The sequence below is a fragment of the Amblyomma mixtum genome, chromosome 9, assembly GCF_055824585.1.
Source record: "Amblyomma mixtum isolate Tamu chromosome 9, ASM5582458v1, whole genome shotgun sequence".
Lineage (NCBI taxonomy): Eukaryota > Metazoa > Arthropoda > Arachnida > Ixodida > Ixodidae > Amblyomma > Amblyomma mixtum.
This window is the reverse complement of record NC_143020.1, coordinates 76,595,738-76,610,289: the sequence shown is the minus strand read 5'-3', so window position 1 is coordinate 76,610,289 and position 14,552 is coordinate 76,595,738.

The following is a 14,552-nucleotide window of genomic DNA, read 5'->3' as shown; positions in this document are numbered from 1 at the left end:
TAAATATTTTATGCGTGTTTCTCTCTACAACCCCATCAGTTTCCTTTTAATATTGCGAAGTTCTTCGTATAGGCAAAGATATGCAGCGCTGAAAATTAGCCCATGGAGCCGACAGATTAATTCATACGTTAAACTATATATCACCGGAAAAAAAGATTTCGATGCTAGTATATCAAGACAGTGTCATATAATCAGCGGCGTAAATTTGTAAAATAATCTTTTGTGTTTATTTCTGCTCATTAATGCTGTGAAATGCAGGTAATATTGCTTCTACATTCAGACCTTTCACTGAAATGTTCACCAGCCTGCGAGTCAATGTTCAGTTTCCATCGAAGAAAGGGCCTATGTCCCCTGAATGAGATGTAGTGATGCAAAACTATCGATAGTACAATCGATACTATAAATATCTTTGCCTCACTGCAGCTCACTCAGGGGACATCGGTCCTTTCTTCGAAGCAAATTGAACATCGACTCAGCGTAAACTTGTAAAAGAATTGTTTGGGTTCATTTCTGCTCATTAATATTGTGAAATGCAGGTAATATTTCTTTTCCACTCAGATCGCTGACTGGAATTGTCACCAGCGTGCGAGTCGATTTTCAATTTGCTTCGAAGAAAAGGCCCGTGTCCCCCTAGTGGCCAGGTCACGGCCAGACACGCCGGCAGAAGGGACTCTTTCATGCGTCACCAACGACCTGCAAACCAAATATGGTTGTCCTTGGTGTGGCCCACTCTTGAGCTCTTGTAGACTTTTTGAAAAATGCAAAAAGAGAAATCAGGAGTTAATTGCGGTCTGTTCTACTTTTTGTTGTGTTTTGTTTGAACCCCTGCGCTCGCATATCCCCGCAATGCAGCGCGACATCCTGAAAAACTTCTTCAGATGGCACTTTGCGGTGGCTTGCTGATTGTCGCTTTTGCAGTGAACATTATTTTTGCTGTGATGTTGCTCGTTTTCACCGTCACAAATTTCAAGAGTGTCGAGAATTTCATTTGATAATGCTGTGTAACCGTACAGGGATTATTAGTGAATTGGCTTGAATTGAATTATTCTTAAATGAACTCCGAATTCTAGTACTGGCCCTTGAGGTAGCTGCCCTACCGAGTTGTACATAACTTGCTCGTTATGTTGACCGTTAGCGCGGCAGAATAAAGTTTTCTCTTCCGATTGAAGTGCTGCGCTACACATACTACGGGAATCCTTATGCGTCTTTGAACGTCTCCAATCTTAGCCTGGACCAGAAAGTCTTTATGATGCATCCGTATGCATGCCTCCGCGTAAAAAAGTAGTACCGGATAGTAGTACGCTACTCATTTTTCTTGACCACTAAATCTTAGAAGAGCGTTCTGGCTGCGCTCGGGTGGATTTCAACGAGTAATTACTCCTTTATTACAAATCTACTCCACCTTGCGGGATTACCATAAATACTTGTCCGAAACCTCCATACCGAATGGTTTCAAAGCTATCAATTTGCAGGCCGATCTTTTCACATCTGTAGACAGGTTCATCACTGATTGATTGTGAGGAATGAGGTTTGTGAGGTTTGTGAGGCAAAGAGTCGTATTTTCAGGTTAGCCTCAGTGAATTGTTCTTTCCTCCACTGTCGTTAACATTGTAATGGCTGGCATTCCCGAACGCTTTTAGGAAAAGCGCAGGTAAGTCGACATGTCAAAATATAAAGGTAACGCTTGTTATTCCTTTACCGGCTACCAACACCAGTGACAAACCTTGACAGCTGCACAGAGCGTCATCTTAAGATTATTGTTAAGGCGTGGTTCTGAATATATGAGCGAAAATGTCTGCTTTTTAACGCGACAGCACTAAGAGTCCCGTTCTACACAAAATCCATCGTCGATGTGGGCGTCGTCGGATTTGTGAGCGAAAAATACTCTGAGAAGCAAACTAAGTGGCCCTCCTAGATCATGTGACCCTGTGATGTCATCGCAACCTGCCCACCAGATTGCGAGCCAACTGATCACCGGGGCAGATGGCAGTTAAATTAATGATTAGTCGCAAGAGGTTGCTCGGGAAGAGCAACTGGGTCCCCCTGGTGGCAGCGCCTTCCGCGGCATGGCAGTGGCACGTTGCGAATAATTTTGGTGATATAAATTCGAGACTGACCAATCCGCATACAGGTTCATTAACCCAATAAAGCTAACGCGTCATACTCTCAGGACGGAGCTTAAGTGTCTCCTGCAATTTTTGTTTACCCACGGCTGGACAAAGGTTTCTCCCCTCTCTGTCCAACTCCCCTGGATAGGGAAACAAGGGAAGGGAAATGAGGGGCTCGTTATATTAATATGAAAGAAGCCAACAGCCACAGAAACCAAGGGGCACAGGGGATTTTTTGTCTTTTTTTTTTCTTTTTTTTTTTTAATAATTTATTTATTTTGGGGTGTTGATCAATTCAGAATATTACTGAATATATTTTGGCTTAAAGCTAATTGATTAGAAATCCCGAAAGCAGAAGATTTGACAGCCGTCGCCGTAGCTCAGAGGTAGAGCACCGGACGCGTAATTCGGAGGTCGTGGGTTCGGATCCCACCGGCGGCAGTGGTTGTTTTTTCTTCTGCTTTTCTAATCAATTAGCTTTAAGCCAAAATATATTCAGTAATATTCTGAATTGATCAACACCCCAAAATAAATAAATTAAAAAAAAAAGAAAAAAAAAGACAAAAAATCCCCTGTGCCCCTTGGTTTCTGTGGCTGTTGGCTTCTTTCATATCCCCTGGATAGGGAGAAGTTATGCGCGGCTCAAGATACACCTTGGAGCCTCGTGCATTCGCCAATTTCGTCACATTCCCTTTTCTCAAGTAATTTTTGACTGCCGTCTCCAGTGGCAGTGAGCTGTCGACTCAATTCTCACATCTATATTTCCGTGCCCTAATTTCATCCATAGAACAGCAGGTGAGCAATAGGGCAAACACCTTTCTAAGTGGTCATACTCAACGAAGCCCTGGTGGTGAGCTGCATGATGCAGCAACTCTCAATTATTCCATCCTTTGCACAGTTTGGTAACCTGAACATATTCGAGCGAAAAAAATGCACAGTTCGGTAACCTGAATATATTCCAGCGAAAGTACCTATGAAGAACTCTTGGAGTTACACGGGCAGCCATGAATGTCGAACTTCTGCACTCGAAAATATGGAAACCTTTCAACCTTGCGGCGTCAATGTAGTAAATAATAAAACATCAGTGGCCTTTTAGAGGCGTTAGACGGGCAAGCGTTGCTAAACCGTATTTGCAAGTGGTCTCATTACTGATCTGACTTGCCACATAAATCTCTAAGTGCCCTAGCACTTAACTTTAGGAGGCGGAGGCACATATTCACACTCACATATTTTCGGACATATAGGCAGCAGATAGCCTCGCTCATGAAGTGATGTCTGAGGATTGATCGAGAAAATCCCTTTCATGCCCATAGATATATAGGAGATGATTCTCAGCCACTTCAGGTTCCTGCGGTGTCCACAGAACCAACCGTTTGTAAAGAGAGAAATAAAACTTCAGGCCACTCTGCTGCACCCCAATTGCACAGGTTCTGCTCGAACCCCAGCGTGAAAGCATAGTATTGCTCAGGCATCGCTTTTGCTGTGTTCACCCTGCGGTTCGCGCGGCGTTGAAGTATATTATTTTTGTGTTGCTCAGATTACAACACGAACAGATGTGTCCTAGTCGGATGGTAAAACTCCAAGTAGGACTAGGGGCGATTGGGCCATGAGTGGAATAACGTTTCTCGCTTCCCTAAGAGGGCAGGAGCGCCACATGGTTAAGTTGAAAGCGCTGTGTTTAGCAAGGTAGAAACCGGTAAGGTAAAATGCAGGCTTTTCACCTAAGAAAATTCCTGTAAGGCACTGATCTGGACTTCAAAACGTAACTGCAGCAGATGAATATTGTGCGTGTTTGTGTGTGCATGGCGGCGTAGATCTGTCAGGACACAGATCTGTGCCCCAAATTCACGTATTTTGCTGACATTCATTTGCCTCTACGGTTGGGCTGTTGACGGCAGAAATATCACAATGCGAACCCACCAGTGGCTTACATGAATCTAAACTCACTAATTCAGATCTTTACGCTGTAAACGTTCTGTTGATCAGTGCAACCTCAAGTAGCCTGAATGACAAGAGAAATGTTCTTTTTCAGGAGTGGCAATGCCGGCTTCAATTTGCACGCCTAAGAAAGTAGGAGTCGTGACTGATATACCGCACTCATACAGCTCCTCAAGAACACTATCCCACGAGCTTGCCCACACGTAAGTTTTCAACAAAATCCTATTACTCTGCATATCGAATGAACAATTTCATTTAACAAACATTTCATCACACAGTACTTTTCAGCAATAGATTTTTTGTGCGATTACTTAATTTTCTCATGCAAGAAGCATATCTGGGATGCGAGGAAGCCATAATATCGATGTACTTTAGTTCAAAAAGAATTATTTTAAAAAGTAGATGGGTGTTCACTGTTAGTCGACTGCGATCCACGACCACCACATAACGGAACCAAAAGCATGACACGATTTTGTCGAACACAATGCCAGATTGCCTGAGCAACCGCAAAGGCAGCGAAATTATTTCCTTTCTAGAGAATGCTCAACAAAACGGCCTACGATGCCGTAGATCATCTCTCTTCTCATCGTTACTGAAAAATGTGTCGCACGAGCTCCACATGCGAATTTTTTAGAATACGGAGTCTCTGCAAAGGAAAATGATTCTTATTCTATATGCTATGCGTTTAGTTCGTTTCACAATCGGAATGTAATGACTTTCCGCATGTCTTCCGCCCATACAGACCTTCTTGAAAAAATCTTAGTGCCATGATGTTTGCTCTGCAGCCGTTTAATGGAGCATTCTAGGCGCCCCGACTAGGTGTTTGCAGGACCTGGTACAAAATATTGCAAAAAAATACGCAAAAAAATATGGATACCCGGAAACGCTTTTATTGCAATCCGTTGCAACTGTTTTATTGCATTTTAATTTGGTCAAGTGTCAGTTCCTGATAATCAAAAATTGTTAGCAGCAATGTAATAATTGTAATATTTACCAAAGTGTACCCTAAGGTTTTCGAAGCTATCGAAAAATATAGAAAACAATATTTCCTTCAATTATATTCTTTTAAATGTGTAGCACAAGTTCATATTTACACATGTTGTGCCACGCCAGTCGAAGATCGCGAAGAACGCGACAGTCGAAGATCGCTATCCCTTTCTTTCTTTGCTTCGTTCATGCACTTTCTGTCTGAAATGGACAAATTTGTGCACTCCCTAGTATTTTTTTTTTGTTATCGGCGTAACCTCCGCTCTCAAATTTCAGACTAGGGGCAACTCATGACGGCGACGGGCCTCTTAATCTCACCTATAATCACCCAGGAGCAGAAAACTGCTCTCCTAACGACAGGTACCTAATGGGAAATGGAAACATTGGCGCACGAAAGTACTCTCTCTCAAACTGCACTGTGCAGCAAATTAAGGCGCATTGGAGGTAAAGTGAAATTCCGTTTTCTGATAAATCTTGGCAATCACTTTTTTTCCTTTCGTTTCTATTCTTTTCCTTTTTTTTCGCTCCTCGCAAAAGTTGGTGCCGGCTGCTTTTCTTCACCCAAAAAATTCACTTCTTTATGTCGCTTTGGAATCTGAAGGTTGATAGTACATCCTGTTGGTAAGGCGTGTATAGCACAAATAAATAAGAGCATTAGCAGCAATTTCTTGGGTAGCTGCGCTATTTTCAAAAAACATGGTGTTCTAGAGTAGTTAAGAGTAAACAACACGCAGATAAAGAACGGACAGAACCGGGGCTGATTTTGGCTGAGTTATAAGAACCAACTGATTGGGCTTCAGTTGGCGCTCTCTCCTAACCATATGGTGACGATTGTATCAGAGTCCTTTCTACAAAGTATGAAAGGACGGCCTTATAAACAAAGTCATGCTAGTGGGGGTGAGCACGCCTATATCCACAGTCGTACCTCGCCTTCATAACGTAGTGCATATAAATTGAAGGATGTGGCCAACAAATATGAAGTGTGAATAATTTTCACTGCTCCTCAGAAGTCGGCTGGCATGTGCTCCAGAACATGCGAAAGAAAATTCAACAACGGCTGCTCCAGGGAGCACTCGAATGCCTGCGTCACGTCTGTCAACATTATAATGTTTTATTTCTTAGGTATTGGAAAATATTACTCCGTCCTAACCGGCCGATGTGTGAATGATAAGGCAACAGTAAATTACCGTTGACTATTAAAAAAAACATAGGACTTATCAGCCCACCCATTGCCAATATTCAGATTACTAACAAAGCTTTGGTCGACAACTGAATGAAAAATTAAAATTATAAGCGGGAGCATAGACACACTGGCGCATTAAAACCTTTTTTTAATAAAATTATTGCGCCCGGCTTACATCTTTGACACCTCGGTACTCTTTTCAGAAGAGAGACGTTCCTTCTAGCATCGATTAGAGTGAGGTTGCACCAAAGCAAAGATCAGGTGTTTACCGTCCGTGTAAAAGTGTTTGGGTTTTTCTCTTTCCTCCTATGACTGATCATTGTGGAGAACGCCTACTGCTTTCTGGAGTCATAAAATGAAACCAATTTCACCACGAGGCCGAAAGAAACAGAAAACAAATGGGACACGGCCTTGCTGTCCATTGTCTATCTCTGTGTTCGCTTTTCTTTAGCAGTGTAGAAAGTTGCATTTGCTAAAAAACAAGATCAGACCTCGAATGCCGAAGACGAAATTTGATGTCGTATTGCATTATTTTCGCCAAAATCTTTTCGTCGTTTGAAGGCCCATTTTTAAATCTTGATTTCACAAATCAACAAGGCTCAACTGGCTCAACCAACCTGCCAAGAGCTAACATTTCTTCTCGTCGTTGTGTATAGTACGCACAATGTGCAATTAAAAAAAAAGGAGGCTTTCCGTTTTCTGCTAAATTATTTCGAACTGTAACCTAGGATTCAGATGGTGACAGCTGCAGCTGCCGGCTATTGTGGGGACTGTGCTCATGCAGACGTAGATCTGCCAGATCGCAGATCTCTGCCCCTGATGGCCAGTTTTATTTAACGTTTAATGGTCACTACAGTGGAGTGATTCCGGGCAGAATAATTGAAAGGCTAATGCCATCAGTAGATAACAACCTCAACCAGAGAGCATGAAGACTGTTGTATCGCCGGCTGGCACACGCAGATCAGCAGCCAGCCAAGCAAGCACGACGCCAGTAGCCGAAAGAAGAAGACCCTTTTTAATAGATTAATTGCGTCATTATATACGCAGCTAGGGTAGCCCATGGTGCCCTCCAGGATAGGTTAACATAACTATAACATCCCCCCCCTTCTAAAAACGAGCCAAGGTGGCGGCTCATTTGACTACTTCACATTGTCAACAATCACATTCCATAGTGCGCGAACCACGAGGGTCGCCTTCGCTCTCGCGTTGATCGTCGGAAAGTTACGGGTGGTTCCGTTCTCGCTGGTGATGCTTGAGCTGCGCAGCTTTCTGTTGACGGCGCTGTTGTCGAATGAGGCCCAAGGAAGTTCCGGGTAGCGCCGAACTGAAAGCTTGCGACGGCAGCGGGCAGATGCTCCCTAGAGTACGGCACTAAACGCTCTCGGTTCCACCTCCGGCCATCTTCCAGTTCGTAGGTGTCTTGGTGCCACTGCTTAACAACTGTCAATGGCTGGGAATACCTAAGAGCACCTTTGGGAATGTGCCCTGGCAACTTGATCCGTACTCGTTGGCCTGGCTGAAGCGCCGCGTGCTTGGCAGCTCGTCGCCTATCCGTGTATTGTTTGCTTGCCTGCTGATGTTCGGCCACTCTGTGACGCAACGCTTGCAACTCAATGTCTGGCCTCTGGAAGAACTGGGCACCTGGAGCTCCGACTACATCCAGCTTAGTTCTTGGATGACGCCCATGCGAAAGCAGGGCAGGTTTTTCTCCTGTCGTCGCGTGTGGTGTGCACCGGTATACTCCAAGGTACTCTGTGATGGCATCCTTTAAGGGCCGCTTTTCCTGCAAACACACCTGGACGTAATCTTTATGCACGCGGTTAAACCGTTCGATCTGTCCATTCGCTTGTGGATGGTAGACAGTGGGAAAAGTATGTTTTATACCTCTCTCTTGCAGGAATTCTTCAAAATCGGTTGATGTGAACTGAGGCCCATTATCGGACACAAGTTCTTCGGGGTAGCCTTCCCTGCTGAATAGACTGCGTAGAAATGATGCAACGTTTGAAGACGTGGCGTTAGCCGTGAAACACACTTCGGGCCATTTGCTAAAGTAGTCGATTTGTGTGATCACAAACCGGTTATCCTCGGGTGCATACGCAGATGGGCCAACTATATTGTAGCGTGCAACGCCAAAAAGAACACCCGCGCAGAGACGAAAAACCTGTGGCGATCACCCAGTGGTTCGAGCGTGCGCGAGAGAGCCAACTAACTTCATCCTCTTCTAGCGCATGCACTACTTCTGTCTCTTCTTCGAATGCATGTATCACTGCCCCCCTCTTCTGCAGCATCGACACGATGCGGCTAGGAGAGAAAAGTCAGCGAAAGGGTAGAACACAGCTGCAGTGGACCGCAGTTCAGTCAGGTAGCCGGTCGTGGTAAGGCTTCATGCGAACAACGTGTACGACTTCACTTCGGTGCGACCGGCGCGATGAACAAGCTGTCGGGGCGGGAGCAACTGCATAAGTCACATCACTGATGCGGCGCACTACTTCGTAAGGGCCGAAGTATCGGCGCAGCAGCTTTTCAGAGAGCCCGCGGCGACGAACAGGTATCCAAATCCACACAAGGTCGCCGGGAGCATAACTGACGAAACGGCGTCCACAGTTGTACTTAGTGGCGTCAGCCTCCTGTTGACGGTGGATGCGCAGGCGGGCCAGTTGACGCGCTTCCTCAGCACGCTGAACGAAGGTATCTACGTCGATGTCAGCGTCAGAGTCGCAGTAAGGGTCCACGGGCAACATAGCATCCAACGGAGTGGTCACCGGGCGACCGAAGACAAGCTGAAAGGGGGTCAGTCTGGTTGTTTCCTGCAGGGCGGTGTTGTACGCAAACGTTACGTACGGCAGAATGGCGTCCCAAGTTCGATGCTCGACGTCAACGTACATTGATAGCATGTCGGCTAGTGTGCGGTTGAGTCGCTCTACCAACCCGTTTGTCTGCGCGTGATACGCCGTAGCACGTCGGTGGCTCGTGTGCGTCAGAGTCATCACGGACTGGGTTAAGCGGGCCGTGAAAGCAGTTCCCCGGTCAGTAACAACAACGGCGGGTGCTCCATGACGCAAGACAATGTTGTGGACGAAGAACTGCGCCACTTCAGCAGCAGTGCCTTTGGCAAGAGACGTGGTCTCAGCGTACCGTGTGAGGTAGTCAGTCGCAACGACTATCCAACGCTTTCCAGACGAAGACTTCGGAAATGGGCCAAGGAGGTCCATGCCCACTTGATGGAAAGGGGTCTTCGGTGGATCGACGGGGTGAAGAAATCCGGCCGGTTTCAATGGAGGAGTCTTCCGACGTTGGCATTCACGGCATGTTTTGACGTAGGCCCGCACCGATTGGAGTAACCTGGGCCAATAATACTTTTGTCTAATCCGCGCGAGTGTACGGCTGACTCCAAGGTGGCCGGCGGATGGTGCATCATGACAGGCACTCAAGATCTCAGACCGCAGCTGTGATGGTACGACAAGTAGGAACACTTCTTTGCTGTTGGCAAAGTTGCGCTTGTAGAGAACACCAGACCGTAAAGTGAAGGTGTGAAGCCCTCGAAGAAAAACACGCGGAATGGGAGCTTCACTGCCTTCGAAGTAATCGATGAGCGGCGCCAACTCCGTGTCCGCCCTCTGAAGCTGCGCCATTTGGGTGGTACTAACAGAGCCCAGGACAGGAAAATCATCGGTGGTTTCTTCGGTATTGATTGGGATAGGCGCGCGCGACAGACAATCCGCATCCTGATGCTTGCGGCCAGACTTGTAAACTACTGTTAAGTCGTATTCTTGCAAGCGTAAGCTCCATCTAGCCAAGCGTCCTGAGGGGTCTTTGAGGCTCGCCAGCCAGCATAAGGAGTGGTGGTCGCTTACCACACGGAAGGGTAGTCCGTAGAGGTACGGTCGGAACTTGCAGATGGCCCATATCACTGCAAGACATTCTTTCTCCGTTGTAGAATAATTGGTCTCGGAGCGCGTAAGTGTCCGACTAGCATAACTGATGACCCGTTCTGCACCGTCTTGCCACTGGATCAGTACTGCACCAAGGCCAACATTGCTGGCGTCAGTGTGGATGTCCGTGGCAGCATGCTCGTCGAAATGGCCGAGTATCGGAATGCTTTGCAGACGGCTGCGAAGCTCGACAAATGCAGCCTCTTCGTCGGTCCCCCACAGGAAGGGCGTGTCGTCACGGGTCAGTGCGTTCAGCGGTTCTGCGATTTTCGAGAAATCTTGAATAAAGCGCCTATAATAGGAGCACAGGCCTAAAAACCGGCGAACGGCCTTCTTGTCAGTTGGGCGTGGAAAACCTGAGACGGCAGCAGTCTTGTCAGGGTCCGGGCGAACACCTTGTGCGCTGACAACGTGACCAAGAAAGCGAAGTTCCTCAAAGCCAAAATGGCATTTCTCGGCTTTGATGGTGAGTTGCGCGGATTTGAGCGCTTGTAGCACAATGCGCAACCGCTCCAAGTGTTGGTCAAAGGTGGGCGAAAATATAACGACATCGTCCAGGTACACCAGGCAGGACTGCCATTTCAAGCCGGAGAGGACAGTGTCCATCATGCGTTGGAAAGTGGCCGGTGCTGAGCACAGACCAAATGGGAGCACTTTAAACTCATAGAGGCCGTCAGGCGTCACGAAAGCCGTCTTCTCCCGGTCTCTCTCGTCCACTTCGATTTGCCAGTACCCGCTTTTAAGATCGAATGACGAGAAGTATCTGGCGTTCCGCAATCGGTCGAGCGCGTCATCTATCCTGGGCAGCGGGTAAACGTCCTTTTTGGTCACGCTGTTAAGTTTCCTGTAGTCCACGCAGAAACGCAGAGTATTGTCCTTCTTTTTGACAAGAACCACAGGCGATGCCCACGGACTGGTGGACGGCTGAATGACATCGTCTGCAAGCATCTCGGCAACCTGATTCTGAATGGCTTCTCTCTCCACCGGGGAAACACGATATGGGCGCTGGCAGACGGGTCGCGTAGTCTCGTCAGTGATGATACGATGCTTGGCGAGTGGAGTTCGGCCGACCTTCAAGCACGTAGCGAAACAGTCCGCAAATTCTGCCAAGAGGGCCGACAGAAGATCCCTCTGAACCGACGGCAAGGCAGGATTTATTCTGACTGACTGAAGAACGTAATGTGGGCCAGCATACTCCGGAGAGGGTCCTCCCACGGTGCACAAACCTGGAACCTCAGCAACGTCGTGGAGGAAGGCAATAGCCATGCCTTTGGCCAGGTGCTGATATTCGTTGGCAAAGTTAGTCAGGAGGACGTGGGTGCGGCCGTCACGTAGTTGGACGAGACCTCTTGCAACGGCAAGTCCCCGCTTAAGCAGCAGTGGACTATGGCTGTCCGCTAGGCCCTCGTAGTCATGAAAGAGGTCGTTCCGCACGAGCACCAGAACACTGCACCGCGGCGGCACCGTGACGTCGTTCTCGACAATGCGCAGAGCGTTGCTGCAGGGATCGCGGGAGTCAAAGCGCGCCACGGCCTGTTTGGTCGAGAACGTGACACGTGCCTCCTGAAAGTCAATCACAGCGCCGTTCGACTGCAGGAAGTCGATCCCCAGAATCAAGTCTCTGGAACACTCGGGGAGTACGACAAATTCACCAACGTACGTAAAACCACTAATCCCAAATCTAGCCGTGCACTTGCCCACAGGGGAAATTAGGTGGCCACCAGCGGTGCGAATGGGGGTCCCCGTCCACGGTGTCAGAACCTTCTTAAGTTCTCCAGCGAAGGCACGGCTCATAACAGAGTAATCAGCACCGGTATCGAGCAGCGCGGTAATGTCAGTGCCATCAATTGTCACACGCAAATCGGATGCAGCGTATCTGATACTGTCGCTGCCTATCTCTGTCCGGGTATCGTCGGCTCGAGGGTTCCGCGATGGAGGATCTTGACACGTCCCGACGTCAGCGGCCTTGCCTCCAGAGGTCGCTGGTGTTAGTTTTCCCGACGCGGACTCGGCGAGCGACGGCCAGCAGAGCTACTCTGGCGGCCAGGGCTGGAAGAGCGATAACGGAGAGGCGAAGGGGAACGGGACTCGCGCCTTCCAGAGTAGGCAGGGTTCTGGCGTGCCCAGAGATGCTGTGCAATCTCATGCGGTCGTTCGCCGTTCTGAGGGCAGGGTGCGTCGGGATGGAAACCGCGAAGGCCCACTTGGCGGTACGGACAGGCGCGGTAGAGGTGACCAGGCTCCCCACAGTGGTAGCAGAGAGGCCTGCGGTCCGGTGTACGCCACAAATCCGACTTGCGAGGGCGTGGCCCAGCTGTAGCAGATGCGGTTGCAGAATACGTGGCGATGTTACTCACGGAGGTCGACGGGGTCACACCGTAGCCAGGCACGCTTGCGTGACATGTGCCGATGTTGCTCACGCCAGGCGTTGGGGTAATGGGACCGTAGCCTGTCGTGCGACGTACAACAGATGCGTACGTGGGTCGGTCATCGAACCGGGATGGCGCTTCGGGGACAGGAGGTGCCTGCGCAGCCTGTCGCACCTCGTCCCTGACAACTTCGGACAGCGCTGCCAGCGGCGCAGGTGCAACCTGAGGCAGATGGATCCGTTGCAGTTCCTCCCGGACAACGGAGCGAATTAGTTCACGCAAGGTGTCTGCACTGCCGCCGAGACACGACGAAAAGCCTTCGGGCACCATGCAGTTGATGTCCCGGTTGTACTGGCGGGCCCGTTGTTGCAGCGTCGTCTCCATCGTGGTCGCCTCGGTTAGAAATTCCGCCACCGTGCGGGGTGGGCTGCGCACGAGGCCCGCGAACAGCTCCTGCTTAACCCCACGCATGAGATGGCGCAGCTTCTTCTCCTCTGTCATGTTGGGGTCGGCGCGCTTGAAAAGACGGGCCATGTCTTCGGTGTACATGCGCACGCTTTCGTTCGTGCGCTGATTTCGGGAGTGCAGCGCAGCTTCAGCCTTCTCCCGGCGGTCAGCGTTGGGGAACGTAGCCAGGAGACTCCGGCAAAACGTCTCCCAGGTGGGAAGTGTAGCCTCGTGGTTTTCAAACCACGTCCGAGCAGACTCTTCCAGGGCAAAGTAGACGTTATTCAGCTTGCGCTCGTCGCACCAGCCGTTGCAGCGTGCGACCCGCTCGAACGTCTCCAGCCAGTCCTCAGCGTCTTCGAACACGTCACCGTGAAAAGATGGCGGTGTTCGCGGTGGGTGACAAAGGATCGGCGCCAGGGGCCTAGTGTCAGCGGCCATGGCAGTTGGACTCGACGGTAGAGGCTGGATCGGCGGCTGGGTCCTGGTGTCAGTGGCCATGTCAGTTGGACTCGGCGGTCGAGGCTGCGTCGTCCTTGTTGGCGGGGGAAGGGGCCCAAATTCAGGCGACTCTCCGCGGAGACGGCGGCTGGGTCGCTGGTGAACCGGTGTGAGGTCCGTAGTGACGCTGTACGGAGTTTGCAGGTCGGGAAGCGTACCCAGCGCCTCCACCAAACTGTAGCGTGCAACGCCAAAAAGAACACCCGCGCAGAGACGAAAAACCTGCGGCGATCACCCAGTGGTTCGAGCGTGCGCGAGAGAGCCAACTAACTTCATCCTCTTCTAGCGCATGCACTACTTCTGTCTCTTCTTCGAATGCATGTATCAATATCAATGCCCAATTTCTGCCATGGACATGAAGGGAACACTACCGGCTGTAACGGGGTCACTACTAGTCGCGCCGATTTGTCCACGAATTGGCAGACAGCGCAAGACTGAATCAGATGTTCCACCTGTCTGTCCATTCCTGGCCACCAGTACTTCTCACGTAGCCGTTGTTTAGTCCGTGAAATACCTGGGTGCGACTCATTAGCTGCTGCTGACAGGATGCGCCCAGTTAGCGTTGCAGGCGCAACAAACTGCTCGCAACGAAGAAGAATCCCTGCTGACAGGAGGCGCCCAGTTAGCGATGCAGGCACAACAAACTGCTCGAAACGAAGAAGAATCCCTGCTGACAGGAGGCGCCCAGTTAGCGATGCCGGCACAACAAACTGCTCACAACGAAGAAGAATCCCTCCAGCGACAGACAGCTCGTCTCGGATACGCTGAAAGGGCTGTGCCCCTGATGGTAGATCCTTACTTGGGAGCCACGACGAGGTAGTCCACTGCATGACGTCCTGCAGCATTCGATCCTGCGAAGTTGCAGCCACGAACTCTTCATGGCTTATGCACGACGAAACAACGCACACTGCATCATCAGGCCCTTCCGGTTCCATGTGCCCCCCGAGTGCAGATTGTGGCATTCGTGACAGCGCATCCGCCACAATGTTTTCACTGCCCTTCTGACATTCTATTGTGTAGTTGTAATCGAGTAGCCGAGCATGCCATCTTGCAATTCTGAAGGGTCTGCGACCCACCCCTTTTGTTG